We start from the raw sequence: 14,805 nt of genomic DNA, 5'->3' as shown, positions 1-14,805 counted from the left end.
ATAATGTTCTTGGCTGATCTATTTATTTGATAGGGACATAAAGTGAAGTGTCTTAGAATATTTTTATATGAATCACATATTAATTTTCTTTTCTTACAACACTAAGCTATTTACAGGAAATTACTTTGTTGACGTCAACAATAGAAATTACGTCAAAATTGATATGACGTTTTCTGTTAATTTTGATAATGACAACAAGTATAATAAATATCATTATTACTTAATGTATTATGATTATGATTATTATGATTATGATTATCATGATGATGATTATTAAGATTATGATTATGATTATTATTATCATTAATATTATTATTATAATTTTTATTATTATAATTGTCATTATTATTATTGTTATTATTTTTGTTATTATTATCATTATGATTATTATTATTATTATTATAATCATTATTATTGTTAAAACAACAACCATTACCATCATCATTGTAATGATAATAGAAGTAAAAGGTTTTTTTATTAATGATAATTATTACATCAGCAAAAGTTATAACGATATAATAGTTACTGTAATAAAAGTATTTGATAATAAGTGATGATTATAATAATATTATGAAATAGTAATAATATAAAATAATAATAACAATAGAATCTAAGTGATATATAGTGAGTAGTATGAAATATTTATGTTTCATTAGCTAGAAAAAATAGTGATGCTAATAATGATAATAGATGGGTATAGTAATATAATAGCTAACAACAATTATGATGGTCAAAATAGCAATAATAATAGCAACAGCAAACGTAATTCTATCAATTTTAATCACAATCATCATCATCATCACGATCTGCATCGACACGCCAATTATAATACGAATGATGATCATAACTGCAATGATAACAATGATTATAGAGAATATAGACTCTTTCATTGAGGGAGAGTTACTTTCCTTACCGGATGTGACATAAATGGGGTATTGAACTATACAAACATACAAACAAAAGTTAGCTTATTGAAAGTTAAATGCCTAAATACTGATCGTTCAATTACGACTATAACATATAAAATTTATACTTATGCATACATAAATTTTATATCAAGAAAACAAATTATTATAATATTAATGATAATTATGATAATGATTACAACCGTATCAACAATCATTATCATAAATAATACAATATTACATGTAATAAAAATGATGATTGACACTGACGATGATGATTGTGATGCAGACGATGATGATTGTGCTGCAGACGATGATGAAAATAAAAAATATCTTAATATAGTAACAACGATTATACTAATTACTAATGAAAAGTCGAAACCACGATAATGAAAAGCTAAAAACCATCACGATGAAATGTCGAAAAGTCGAAACCATGAAAATGAAGAAATGAAATGTCACAATTGTTAAATGTCGAAAATATGATGGTAAAAAATCGAAATAAAGCAACCAATATGGTGAAAAGTCGAAAGTACAAACAAGTGAAAACTTGTCATTCTAATAACTATTTTGTAAAAAAATTTTTTCATTGTAAAACATTTATACTACGCAGAAAATGCCTATTGTTTTACGAAAGTCATTATCTCAGGAAAATAATTGTAAAGCATTCTTTAATTGTATCCTTAATTGTAACAACATTGTATCAAATAAAGTGGTAAAACACTTCAAGGCGTGCTTTGATACATTTGTCATATTGTCGTTTTTCGCGACAAGGAAGATATGAACATTATCTAATATAAAACGAAAATAATAAGACAGGGCAAAGTGATTCATTTCTCATATCCCGCTTCCTGTGATATTACATTCTCATTAACGAAGGAGATATTGTCAAAATATTAGAGATAAAAATTTTGAATCACTTTCCTATTCAACGATTTCGTTGTAAAATGATAGATATTAAATATGACGTTTATCGGTTAAAACAGATGATAGGCACTCAAGCCCTTTGTTATTCCGAAAAATCAACTGTTTCTTCCAGTTCACAGATATAAAGTGTAATATACTAAAATTAGTTTATCTTTATTAACAGACCTTTACTCTTGGTATTTTCATTCTATAAGTTAGAATTATAGTCAATAAGATACATGCTGCATTATTTAAATACCCATATAAGGCAATTTCAACTCAAAAATACATCATGCAAAAAGAATATTAACTTTACTTTGATGCATACCATTGATATGGATAACTTCAGCATTTCACCGATAAACTTGTAATCGAAGAAACAGATACTGCTTCTCTTTGAAACAACGACCAGAGTTTTAGTTCTCGAATGAGCTTTAAAAACTATATAATATTAAACAGGAATCTATATATCATTTTAGATAGACTTGATCACGTACATTGTAAGGACAGCTTGCAAATTTACTGCTAGTTTACATCCTTATAATAGCTATATACAACTCGAAGTGATATGCGTAACTTTTATAAATACGATTGAGATAAATTTATCATTCCGAAATGGTGGTTCATATGATGCAAAAGTAAAACCGGGACAGCATGGGTAGCAAAACATCAATGCACTGTTATATTTGTGTGTTTATGACGGTTTTCATTTGTGGAAGTCAATCAGTAAACTACTCTACCGCCGTAGATAAATGTAAGGACCGTAATGGATTAGCGTCATATAAACACTTTATGAATTCCTCGCGACGTCGTTGGGATGGAAACAAATTTTTACGCAAAGAGCAATCAGTGTGGATATCAGGGAATGTTACATTTTCAAATGGATATATTAGATATCACGGATGCTATGAAAAGCATAAAGATGGAGTGCGTACACACAATATACATAGCAATGACATTTATAAGTGTTTCCAGAAATGTTCGCCACTGCCATTGCCTTTCATCGGTGTAGTGAATAATGAATGTTATTGTATATCGAATGACGATTTGTATAAATTTCGGTTAACATTAACAAACACTTTTGAATGTAAACAACAGCTTTTCTCACCGAATTTTAGTCTTGCAGAGCCATTTTTGAGCAAATTAAAGATAACGAAAATAGACGTTTATAAGATTATTCGTATAAAATTAAATTGGAAGCCGTCTAACAATAAGAGTATTGGTCAGTGTGTTTATTATCAGAATGATGGTGTAGAAGAAGGATACGCTACCAATTCATGCTTCTCAAAAGAAACTGGATTTGTTTGTACTAATAGCGATTATGGTAATACGTTCAAAGCCAACTGTAGTGGTATTCCTTTGATACACAACGCTGGTCTCAGTTTTTGTTATTATTCACAGCCATCAACGTGGATATCTTCTTATAAATACTGTAGACAATATTCTACAAATCTTCAAGGCTTTATATATCCTAACTTAAAAAGAACACTAAAGGAATTGGACAAAGTTTTATCATTTTGGACAGGTTTGTTTCGAAGTTTCGCTTTAGATGAATTTCAGGATAAGAAAGTTTTAAATGAAAGTTCTATTTGTCTATCAATAATGAATATCAACAATACTGTAGTATTTGATCCCGTTGAATGTTCGTCTGATAAAGAATATATCTGTGAAGATGATGTTTCCAATAATGAGAAGCGAACGTCATACAAAACAACTGACGATACGCCATTCATGTCCACGCAAAAAACATACAGTACCCCGAAGCCGGAAGTATCTGATTACCGTGACTATTTAGCAATTATCATTGTTTTAATTATTGTTTTCACACTTTTTATTATATTTTGTTTATTATTTCGTAAGAAAATCAAGAAACATTTATGTAGATGCGAGGCTGAAACAAGATCAAAAGATATTCAGGAAACAACTTCCGCCAACACTGTGTTTCGTTTAAGATCTCCTGACAATGTAAATATCGCACACAGCAATAAATCAACTCATCCGGAAACAGAATATGCGTTGTCTAGCGAGGAAGTGCCGACGAGTGAAGCTGTAGAGTCAGAAATATGATAGGGTGAATACAAGTGTGTGCAGGAAACAAGTGAGAGACATTGTTACATCCGGAAATGATACAAATGCATATGGCGTCCATACAGGAATAATACAAGAACATGATAATGACGACTATGATCATCTTGAAGCACATACAAGTAAACATATAAAGGCATCAACGGATGGGATTTACAACACTATGACGGAGGACAGTGACACTTATAATGAATTAAAATTAAAGAATTCAGTAAATGTTGAAAAACCTTCATCATGCATCGAGAAAAGTTATTCAACTTGCGACAAATTGGATTAGAAGCCATTACAAGTTTGAAGAATTTATCTTTTTGAAATTTTATAAAACGTTATGGCTATCGTCGTCATTTTCATTCTGAGTGAATTGTTACTATTGGATTTATTTGTTCGCGTGAAGACCTTAAAACCAATAAGAACAGTACTAGTCTATTAGAACCTTTGTTTCTACAAATCCCCTATTTATGATCTTTAATTATTTTCCTGATAACATTATAAAGTGAAAGAATATTGACTATAATCCATCACCATAACTTCGTCCAATTCAATAGCGCCCGCTAATATATTTTTTACAATATAGTTATCCTATATGAATAAATCTGTAACAAATTTAATTTGTTACAATTGTTGTCTTATGAGCAAAAATAATCTGCTTGACATATTATCAAACTATATCAATGTAATGGCGCTTTAAATCTCTTTCTTTACGATACGTAATAAATAATATTTATATAGTCTAATAAAATATCTGTTTCAAAACGTGTTCAGTCCGGATATCAATTTTGAATGTATTGTTGTATTAAAGTGCAGGATTTAAATGCACAAGAATATAATTACAAAACTTTTGAATTATTATATTATAATGTAACAAAAAAATAATATCTTTTTTCATTCTGTCATGCTAATAAAAAGATATAATTTGATAAAATATGCCGAACTACATTTGGCGTAGGAGTAATTTTCCCATCGTCATTTGTTGTATTGACGCCATAACTGACGTCATATGACGTGTAATCATTCGTGTTTTATGCTTTACATGTATAGCGTATAATAATGCTCTTGACTGTTCTATTTGTTTGATAGGGACATAAAGTGAAGTGTGTTAGAATGTTTATTTTATGAATCACATATTAATTTTCTTTTCTTACAACACTAAGTTATTTACAGGAAATTACTTTGTTGACGTAAAACAATAGAAATTACGCCAAAATTGATATGACGTTTTCTGTCAATTTTGTTATTGGTAATGACAACAAGCATAATAAATATTATAGTAATCATTATTACTTAATGTATTATGATTATGTTTATTATGATTATGATTATGATTATGATTATGATTATTATGATTATGATGATTATGATTATGATTATTATTATCATTATTATAATAAAAGTATTTGAAAATAAGTGATGATTATAATAATATTATGAAATAGTAATAATATAAAAAATAATAACAATAGAATCTAAGTGATATATATAGTGAGTAGTATGAAATGTTTATGTTTCATTAGCAAGAAAAAATTGTGATGATAATAATGATAATAGATGGGTATAGTAATATAATAGCTAACAACAATTATGATGGTCAAAATAGCAATAATAATAGCAACAGCAAACGTAAGTCTATCAATTTTAATCACAATCATCATCATCGCGATCTGCATCGACATGCCAATTATAATACGAATGATGATCATAACTGCAATAATGATAACAATGATTATAGAGAATATAGACCCTTCAATTGAGGAAGAGTTACTTTTCTTACCGGATGTGACATAAATGGGGTATTGAACTATACAAACCGCGTAGAGTGTTAGCTTATTGAAAGTTAAATGCCTAAATACTGATCGTTCAATTACGACTATAACGTGAAAAATTTATACTTATGCATACATAAATTTCATATCAAGAAAACAAATTATGATAATATTAATGATAATTATGATAATGATGACAACCGTATCAACAATCATTATCATAAATAATACAATATTACATGTAATAAAAATGATGATGATGATTGTGCTGCAGACGATAATGCCGACAACATCGATAATGAAAATAAAAAATATCTAAGTGAAAAGTCGAAACGACGATAATGAAAAGCTAAAACCATCATGATGAAATGTCGAAAGTACAATGGTGAAAAGTCGAAACCATGATGATGAAAAAATGAAACGTCACGATGGTGAAATGTCGAAAATACGATGGTAAAATATCGAAATAACGAAACAACGCAACCAAGATGGTGAAAAGTCGAAAGTACAATCATCGTGAAAACATGTCATTCTAATAACTATTTTGTAAAAATCTTTTTTCATTGTAAAACATTTATACTACGCAGAAATGCTTATTTTTTTCTGAAAGTCATTATCTCAGGAAAATCAGTTTAAAGCATCCTTTAATTGTATCCTTAATTGTAACAACATTGTATCAAATTAAGTGGTAAAACACTTCAAGGCGTGCTTTAATAAATGTGTCATATTGTCGTTTTTCGCGACAAGGAAGATATAAACATTATCTAATATAAAACGAAAATAATTCAATACAACGGATATACATAAATTATCATTAAAGGCAGGGCAAAGTAATTCATTACTTTTAGTATTTTCATTCTATAAGTTAGAATTATAGTCAATAAGATACATGCTGCATTATTTAAATGCCCATATATGGAACTTTTTAAAAAGAAAAATACAGCATGCAAAAGTTATATTAATTTTAATGCATACCATTTACATGCATAATTTTAGCAATTCGAAGAAACAGAGACTGCTTTACTTTTCAATAACGAACAGAGTATATATTATATGAGATCAAAAAGGAATCTATATATCATTTAAAATAGATTTGGTGACATACATACATTGTAAGGACAGCATATAAGTTTCCTGCTAGATTTGATTCCTTATGAAAGTTGTGTAAAACTCAAAGTGGTATGTTTAACTTTATATAGTGTTAAAGATAAATTTATCATTTCGAACTGGTAGGAGGAACATGGGAGTAATAATTATAGGACACACGAGTATTTAACCTGACAACATGTGTGGCAAAACATCAATGCACAGTTACATGTGTGTGTATATGATGGTTTTCATTTGTGGAAGTCAATCAGTAAACTACTCTACAGCCGTAGATAAATGTAAGGACCGTAATGGATTAGCGTCATATAAACACTTTATGAATTTCTCGGGACCTCAATGGGATCGAAATAAGTCTTTACAGAAAATTCAACCAGCGTGGATATCAGGAAATGTTACATTTCCAGATAAATTTGTCCGATGGCTCGGATGCTATGGAAATGGACAAACGGGTGTGCGTAAGTACCCTCTAAATGACATTTTTGACTGTTTACAGAAATGTTCAAAAGCAAATGCTGATTTCATCGGTATAACAGATGACTTATGTTATTGTATTTCGAATTACGATTTTCGTCATCGTTTAACACTGACAAACGACTCTGAATGTAAACAAGTTTTGTTTTCACCAAATGTTAGTCATAGAAAGGCTTTTTCAAGCAAAATAGATGTATATGAAATCATTGCTATTGATCGTTTAACTTGGAAGCCGTCTTCAAATAAAAGGATCGGTCAATGTGTTTATTATCAGGATGATGGGAAAGAAAAAGGTTACGTTACTGCATCATGCAGCTCAAAAGAAACTGGATTCATGTGTACTAATACCGCTGGTGGTAAATTCAATGCAGACTGTAGTGATAATTATTTATTCCACTGGAATTACCGGAAATTTTGTTATTATTTAGGACCATCGACGTGGAAATCTTCTTTCAAACACTGTAGACAATATTTATCAAATCTTCCAGGCTTATTACATAGTGATCTAAGACAACGAATAACAGGAAAGCAGAGGTCAATGGGAAATGTAACATTTTGGACAGGTTTGTTTCGAAGTTTCATGCTGAATGATATTTTGGATAAGGATAGTGTAAAGAAAAGTACTATATGTCTGTCAGTAATAAATGTCAACAACACTCTAGTGTTCGAACCTGCAGAATGTTCCTCCGATAACGACTATATTTGTGAAGATGATGTTTCCAATAATGAGAAGCAACCGTCATACAAAACTACCTTCAAGACACCCTTCTTGTCCTCAAAAAATACCAATGACAACTTACACAGCACCTCGAGTCCGGATATATCTGATAATCGTCACTACATAATAATAATCGTTGTTTTAATTATAGTTTTTACACTTTTTATTATAATTTGTTTAATATTTCGTAAGAAAATAAAAACACATTTATGTATATGCGAGGCTGAAACAAGATCTAATGAGATTCAGGAAACAACTTCCGCGAGTACTGGGTTTCGTTTAGGATCTCCTGACAATATAAATATTGCACACAGCAATAGATCCACTCATTCGGAATCAGAATATGCGTCACCTAGCGACGACGTGCCGACGAGTGAAGCTGTAGAGTCAGAATATGACAGGGTGGATGCAAGTGTGAGCAGGAAACAAGTGAGAGACAATAATTGTACCGGAAATGACGCAAATGAATATGGCGTTCATACAGGTATAATACAAGAAAATGATAATGACGACTATGATCATCTTGAAGCACATACAAGTAAACATATAAAGGCATCAACGGATGGGATTTACAACACTATGACGGAGGACAATGACACTTATAATGAATTAAAATTTAAAAAATCGGTAAATATTGAACAATCTTCCGCATGAATAGAGAAAAGTTGAACAACTTACGACAAGCTAGATTAGATGCCATTATAAGTCAAATATAGTTTCGGCCAATAATAGCATACGTTAAGGATCTGCAGATAATACAAATATCACACAACAATTAATTAACTGTTTCTGAAGCAGATTATGCGTTGCCTAGCGACAGAGTGCCGTCGATCGAGTGAAGCTGCAGAGTCAGAATATGACAGGCTGAATAAAAGTATTCGCAGGAAACAAGTGACAGTCATTGGTTTTACCGGAAATTGATTAATATGGCTTTTATAGAGGAATAATACAAGAACATGGCAATGACGACTTTGACCATCTTGAAACATGTAATTGTAACATTTAAGGGCACCAACTGATGGACTTTACAACACCATGACAGAGGACAATGAGACTTATTATGAATTGAAATTAAAGAATTCAGTGGATGTTGAAAAACCCTCAATATGCCTCGAGAAAAGTTGTACAACTTGGATAAGTTGCAATCACACGTCTGAAGAATTCATATTTTTAAATTTTTTTTATAAATTCTAAATGAATTGTAACTACCGGATTTACTTTGTTCGCGCGAAGACTTTGCAACTATTAGCCTCTTCATTACAATAAGGACCTTTGGTTTTCCAATCCCTCATTTTAGCCCGTTGATTGTTTCCATTCATCAATGATTTATATGTTATATGTCATATATATGTCATTATTTGTACATTTAACGTTCTCACTCACGTATGCAGAATTAAGCTTTCGGCAGTAATCGTTTAATTTTAATTGATTATGTGTGTTTTAATACTAATGCCTTCTTCTTACTTATACTATTGACACAATAAGAATTAAAACTTGTAATACAACACACGACATTTGAATATATGATTGGGCCACATTTAAGCGGGATATGTGGCATGCCCCCTAAAATTATTTGCTCATTTTTTTTTGGTTAGTTTTGGCATATAATAAGTCTAATAAATATGTTCAGGGAATTGTTTGACTTTGCAAACAGACAGATGAAGCATTTGTCATTTTCCTTGGAAAAGTAAAGGCCGCGTCCTACACGGCCATAGGAAATTACGTCCCTGTGCGACGAGATTATACCTGTCTTATTGCAAAAGTCTGCAATTTTCATATAATATTGATGTTTTTATTTCATTGTGTTTTATTTATTTATTTATATATTGGTATTATTTTGTATATACAAATGGTGATTATAATGCCAGCTGTCTATCAATTGTTTAGGACATATGCAATCAAACCCATTCTACTCATTATTTGTGTCGACTTTTTTATTAGAACAAAATATTTTTCCATTCAAAATGTTTCGTTGACCTTAATTTATGTATTTTCAGTAAAAGAAATCTAACTTAGTTAAATACATAAGTACTTGAATATATAATTTGTATTAAGATCCAATCTAATATGATTAAGATATAGAGGATATTTGTTTGTTTTTGTGTAAGATGAAATTTTTTTTCATCGAGTGAGCTTTAAACACATTATTCTCACGAATGGCATAGCCACGAGTGAAATATTGTTTTTAAAGTTCACCAGATGAAATAAAATAACATCTTACAACAAAAAAACAACAAATATTCTTTTTATTTTATGCTTAAAAAATATTTAAAATGAAGTTTCCTCAATATTCAATGGAATATCAAAAACTGTTTACCCCATTGATAGCCCTCAATTTCAGACGAATTTCTCATAAATACACGGAGTTTTGTGCTAAAAAATAAGTTAAAAAAATCCAACTAAAATGATGATGACATCATTTATTTTATTAAAAAATATAGATGATTGCTTGTTTTAATAATTAAAACAAATAATTCTGGTAGACCTTATTTCCGTTATTTAATGAGGAAGTTGCAGCCACCATTTTTAAAAGTTGTGTGCTTCACGGGTGTTTGATTCGGAGGGATTCCATTTAGATTTATTAGTCATACATCTTTTAATTAGAAAGAAAACGTATTTGATGATTATTAAATTTAGATTGGTTAGTCATACACCTATTTATTAGAAAGAAAACGTATTTGATGATTGTTAAATTTAGATTTGTTAGTCATACATCTAATATGAAAAAGGCAAAGCCTCAAAGCGAGCTCGATGTACTTTTAACGTCAAATAGTATGGAAATGGTCGCTCATTTTTATTTCAAATGCAGTGACGAGTGCGTGTACCCGAGTGCGTGTGTCGTCACACGTACTGTGTTAAATATGGCTCCGCCTCTGTCGTTAAATGAATAACGAGTTTTAAAAACGTTGTACGTTGTACAGCGTTACGACTAAATAAAAGATATTGGTGTTCGGATTCATTTTCTTAGTTAGACCATTTTCTTTCATTCTAGATAGTTTTCACAACAAAATTCGACAAAAAAATTGTTTTTATTTATCAGATTTTTCATACAAAATGGCGCCTTCAATTTTCATTTTACATTTTCCGTTTTAAAACTGTCATTCGATATTTTATACACAGCTTCCGTTATTCTGGTTCCCTGTCCAATTATGGTTCCCATAGACGTGCGCGGGTGACCAGTCTACACATCCGTTTTCAGTCAGAATTCCTCAGTTTTTATCGTTATCTTTAAATTCGAAAAGTTGCGATGTGTCCAATTCGGTACTTCGGACGAAAGTTTTCAAAACCATCACTTAGCAGGTACTCGCGTTACCGTAAAGCTCGCTTTGCGAGCAGGCCCTTCGGGCCAGCTCGTCGAGCTCGCTATTAAATTTATTAGAAAGAAAACGTATTTGATGATTGTTACAGGCAATAAATAAGTGTTGACAGATGTGTAAACATTCAAAAAGCGATTATGAATTGGAAAACAAGTAGTTGTTGAAAGGCTGTCTTACGAACAAACGCTGGGTTGTGGGCTGGTGACTGTCATTGGATTTCATATTGCATTAGGCAGTTATTGCTCGTAGGATACTTAGATATGCCCAGATGTCATCAAGAGCCTTTTGCATGTGGAAGGCAGTGTAATATTCGGATTGTAATTGATTATAATAAATTGTAGTAAAATTTTTCTTTTTATTACTTTCGAAATTTAAGTTATTTATTAATTTCAGCCTAGCTTTTCGCGAAACAGCCCTGACAATGTCAGAACTATAACCAAAAATAAAATTGAGGTTCCACATGGGGACATTCTTTTAAAAGTAGTCCCGTCCCTGAAAAGTGTGAAATTGTAAATGTGAAATTATCAAATATAATTTTCGCGAATTTATCAGTAATCTACTCAAAAACAAAACATAAAATGCCCTCTATCAAACTTAATATTTCATGAAGTGCGAATATCTCAAGTTCCTAAAGTTACAAAAACAATATTTTTTGGAAAAATTGACAGTTTCTTAACAAAGCACGTGCAGTCAAAAACTGTCAAATTAGGTCAAATCAAGTACCGTAATGATTCCAAATTCACAATAATATTCACATTCAGCTGTGCAATCATTTTTATATACCTATGATAATCAAACTACATTGCTTAACAAAGACATTTGATTTTTTTCTATTGAGGTATGTCAAATATCGCAAGCCCATCTTTGCTACGCCCCCTCGTACAAATCAGGTAGCCTCTTGTTTCGATGCTCTTTCTATTACTAAACTAATCTGACAGATTTATCATCAACCGACATTAATGTAATGGCACTTTAAATCACTTTCTTAAGTATCATGTAATTAGAAGTATTCTCAAGGTAACTTTTACGTTCATATATATTGATGATTCAGTGATAGAAAGAGTATCAAAACACGAGGCTATCTGATTTGTACGAGGGGGCGTAGCCCCCGAGTATAAATCTTCGTACAAATCAGATTGCCGAATGTTTGATGTTATTTCTCTTTTTTTATCACAGTCAAACATAAAAACACGTTCCGTGTTGTCACAATATGAAACCCCAGAAAAAAGTTACCAATGAACGAGCATCTTAATATGATATTTCTGTCGCTTTCCGTTTCTCTGCCATCACTATAAGTAAACACCAGCAAAAATGAGCCAATCAATGGGCATGCTCTGGAGAACGGGTAACTAATACATGAAATAGAAAGAGCATCGAAACACGAGGCTATCTGATTTGTACGATGGGGGCGTAGCCCCCCCCCCCCCCCCAGTATTAATCAGATTGCCAAGTGTTTTGATGTTATTTCTCTTTTGTATCATAGTCAGACATAAAAACACGTTCCCTGTTGTCACAATATGAAACCCCGGAGAAAAGTAACCAATGAACGAGCATCTAAATATCATATTTTTGTCGCTTTCACTTTCTAGGCCGTCACAATAAGTAAACCCCAGCAAAAATTAGCCAACCAATGGGCATGCTCTGCAGTGCGGGTAACTTATACCTGCACTCCAGTTAACGCACGGTGAATGTATATGTAGGACACTTTATCAACAGAAAGGTCCCCAAACTATGATACAAGCATTCCAGTTAACGCACTGTGCATGTTTATATGTATACGATTTAACTCTAGCACATTTTCAGCAGAAAGGACCCCAAACTATGATTCAATCAGTATTTGTATAAATAAATAAATAAATACATAAATAGTCGGACATTTTCTTAGCAAATACTAATTTGGTATTGTATTCACAACATAACATTTATTAAATATGTTAATGTTTGATATTATGTGTTTGTTTTATTATGTTTTAGTTGTCATGAATGATAAATAGATTATCAGTTTAAGTTAATACATGTTTCGCTTTATTTCTTGAAGAACAAAGAGTTAAAATCGATTACGTATTGCTTGTCTGTTGTTTTATTTAGAATAGGAGAAAACCACTTTCAGTCGTTGGAATTCCCTAAAATTATTCACTGTAAAAGTTTATATTTCCGAATGTTCTGAAACAGCATTGACTTGTGGCAGGAAAAAGAACAAAATGAAGAAGGCATTTGAGTGAGTTAAAGTTTTGTTTGCTTTAGGGTCGAAATTCATGCTTTTAAAAAATACCTTTGAAGCACTTTCTTTTATCATTCCAAGCGCGAACGGGTTCATAAATAACCACCAACAGTCTCTAAGTTACCAGAATAGTTTCCGTACATACGAAAGACCGTTAGGGACATTTCAACTATGAATTCCCGATTTCATCTTCATGAATTCCCGATTTTAACTTCACGAATTCACAATTTCAACTTCATGAAGTTGAAATCATGCATTCGTGAAGTTGAAATTGGTAATTCATGAAGCTAAAATCGTGAATTAAATTCCGTATGTTGAAAACGGGAATTCACGATTTTTAAAATTGTGAATTCCCGTTGATGGTATTAGGGAAATTATGAAGTTGTAATGGCCCTAACGGTGCTTTCGTACGTACGTGAAATATTCCCGCTTCCCTGTGTTGGTAGTACTAAAGTACAATAATGTAAATGATGTAAGGTTACAATAACAAAGAAAACCTATATACTTACAAAATCTGTCATCTCTTTACTTGATGATATAGTACATGTACATAATTGTAAATAAATTCAGTAACGTTGGATGAATTATATCAATAACTGAGGATTAAACAAATACTGGGCAAATCAAATGATTGTATTATTTATGATAATTATAATTATCATATGTATTTCCGTTAAGAAAATGCATGGTACAAAGTAGCATACCTGTATTAAAGTTGAAAATGTTAAATATGGTCATCGTGAAATAGTAACTGTTGTCAATGCTAAATGTAGTAAATGTTATATACTATAATAGAAAAAATTTGAAACACGAGCATTAATTTCATCGCCATATTGAAATGTTCTAAAATAGATTCAAGGATGTGGTAAAATGTCTAAGTGACATTCTTGGTACAAACTTGAGAAACTTTATAAATATTATATTTTTTCACGGGTAATAAGATTTTACGGACATTTATTTAAGCGGATTCTCATACAATCATAATAAAACGTTTGAGTATTTTCCTTTGTTTTTGAAAAAAATTTTTCCCTCATTTTAAAAATTTTTTTTTAAGAAAAATATGAAGTGAGGTTTTGTACTTGACAAATAAAGTTTTTGAGGACAAAAAAAACAGACACAGATGTTTGCCGAGACACATTTAAACAGATGCATTGCGGTAAAATATTGGTTAATTTCTACTTGAGTTTTTGCATTTACGAAAACAAAAACGTTTTCTCACTAGTTCAGACTTGAAATAAGTTTCATTTATTTGATGAAAAATCACTTTGTTTCAGGAAGCAAAATATAAAAACAAAACAACTTAAAGACAGCTAAA

This window comes from Ruditapes philippinarum, unplaced genomic scaffold (genome assembly GCF_026571515.1).
Source record: "Ruditapes philippinarum isolate M1 unplaced genomic scaffold, ASM2657151v2 ctg2022_1_1_1_1, whole genome shotgun sequence".
Lineage (NCBI taxonomy): Eukaryota > Metazoa > Mollusca > Bivalvia > Venerida > Veneridae > Ruditapes > Ruditapes philippinarum.
This window is presented reverse-complemented; position numbering follows the sequence as displayed.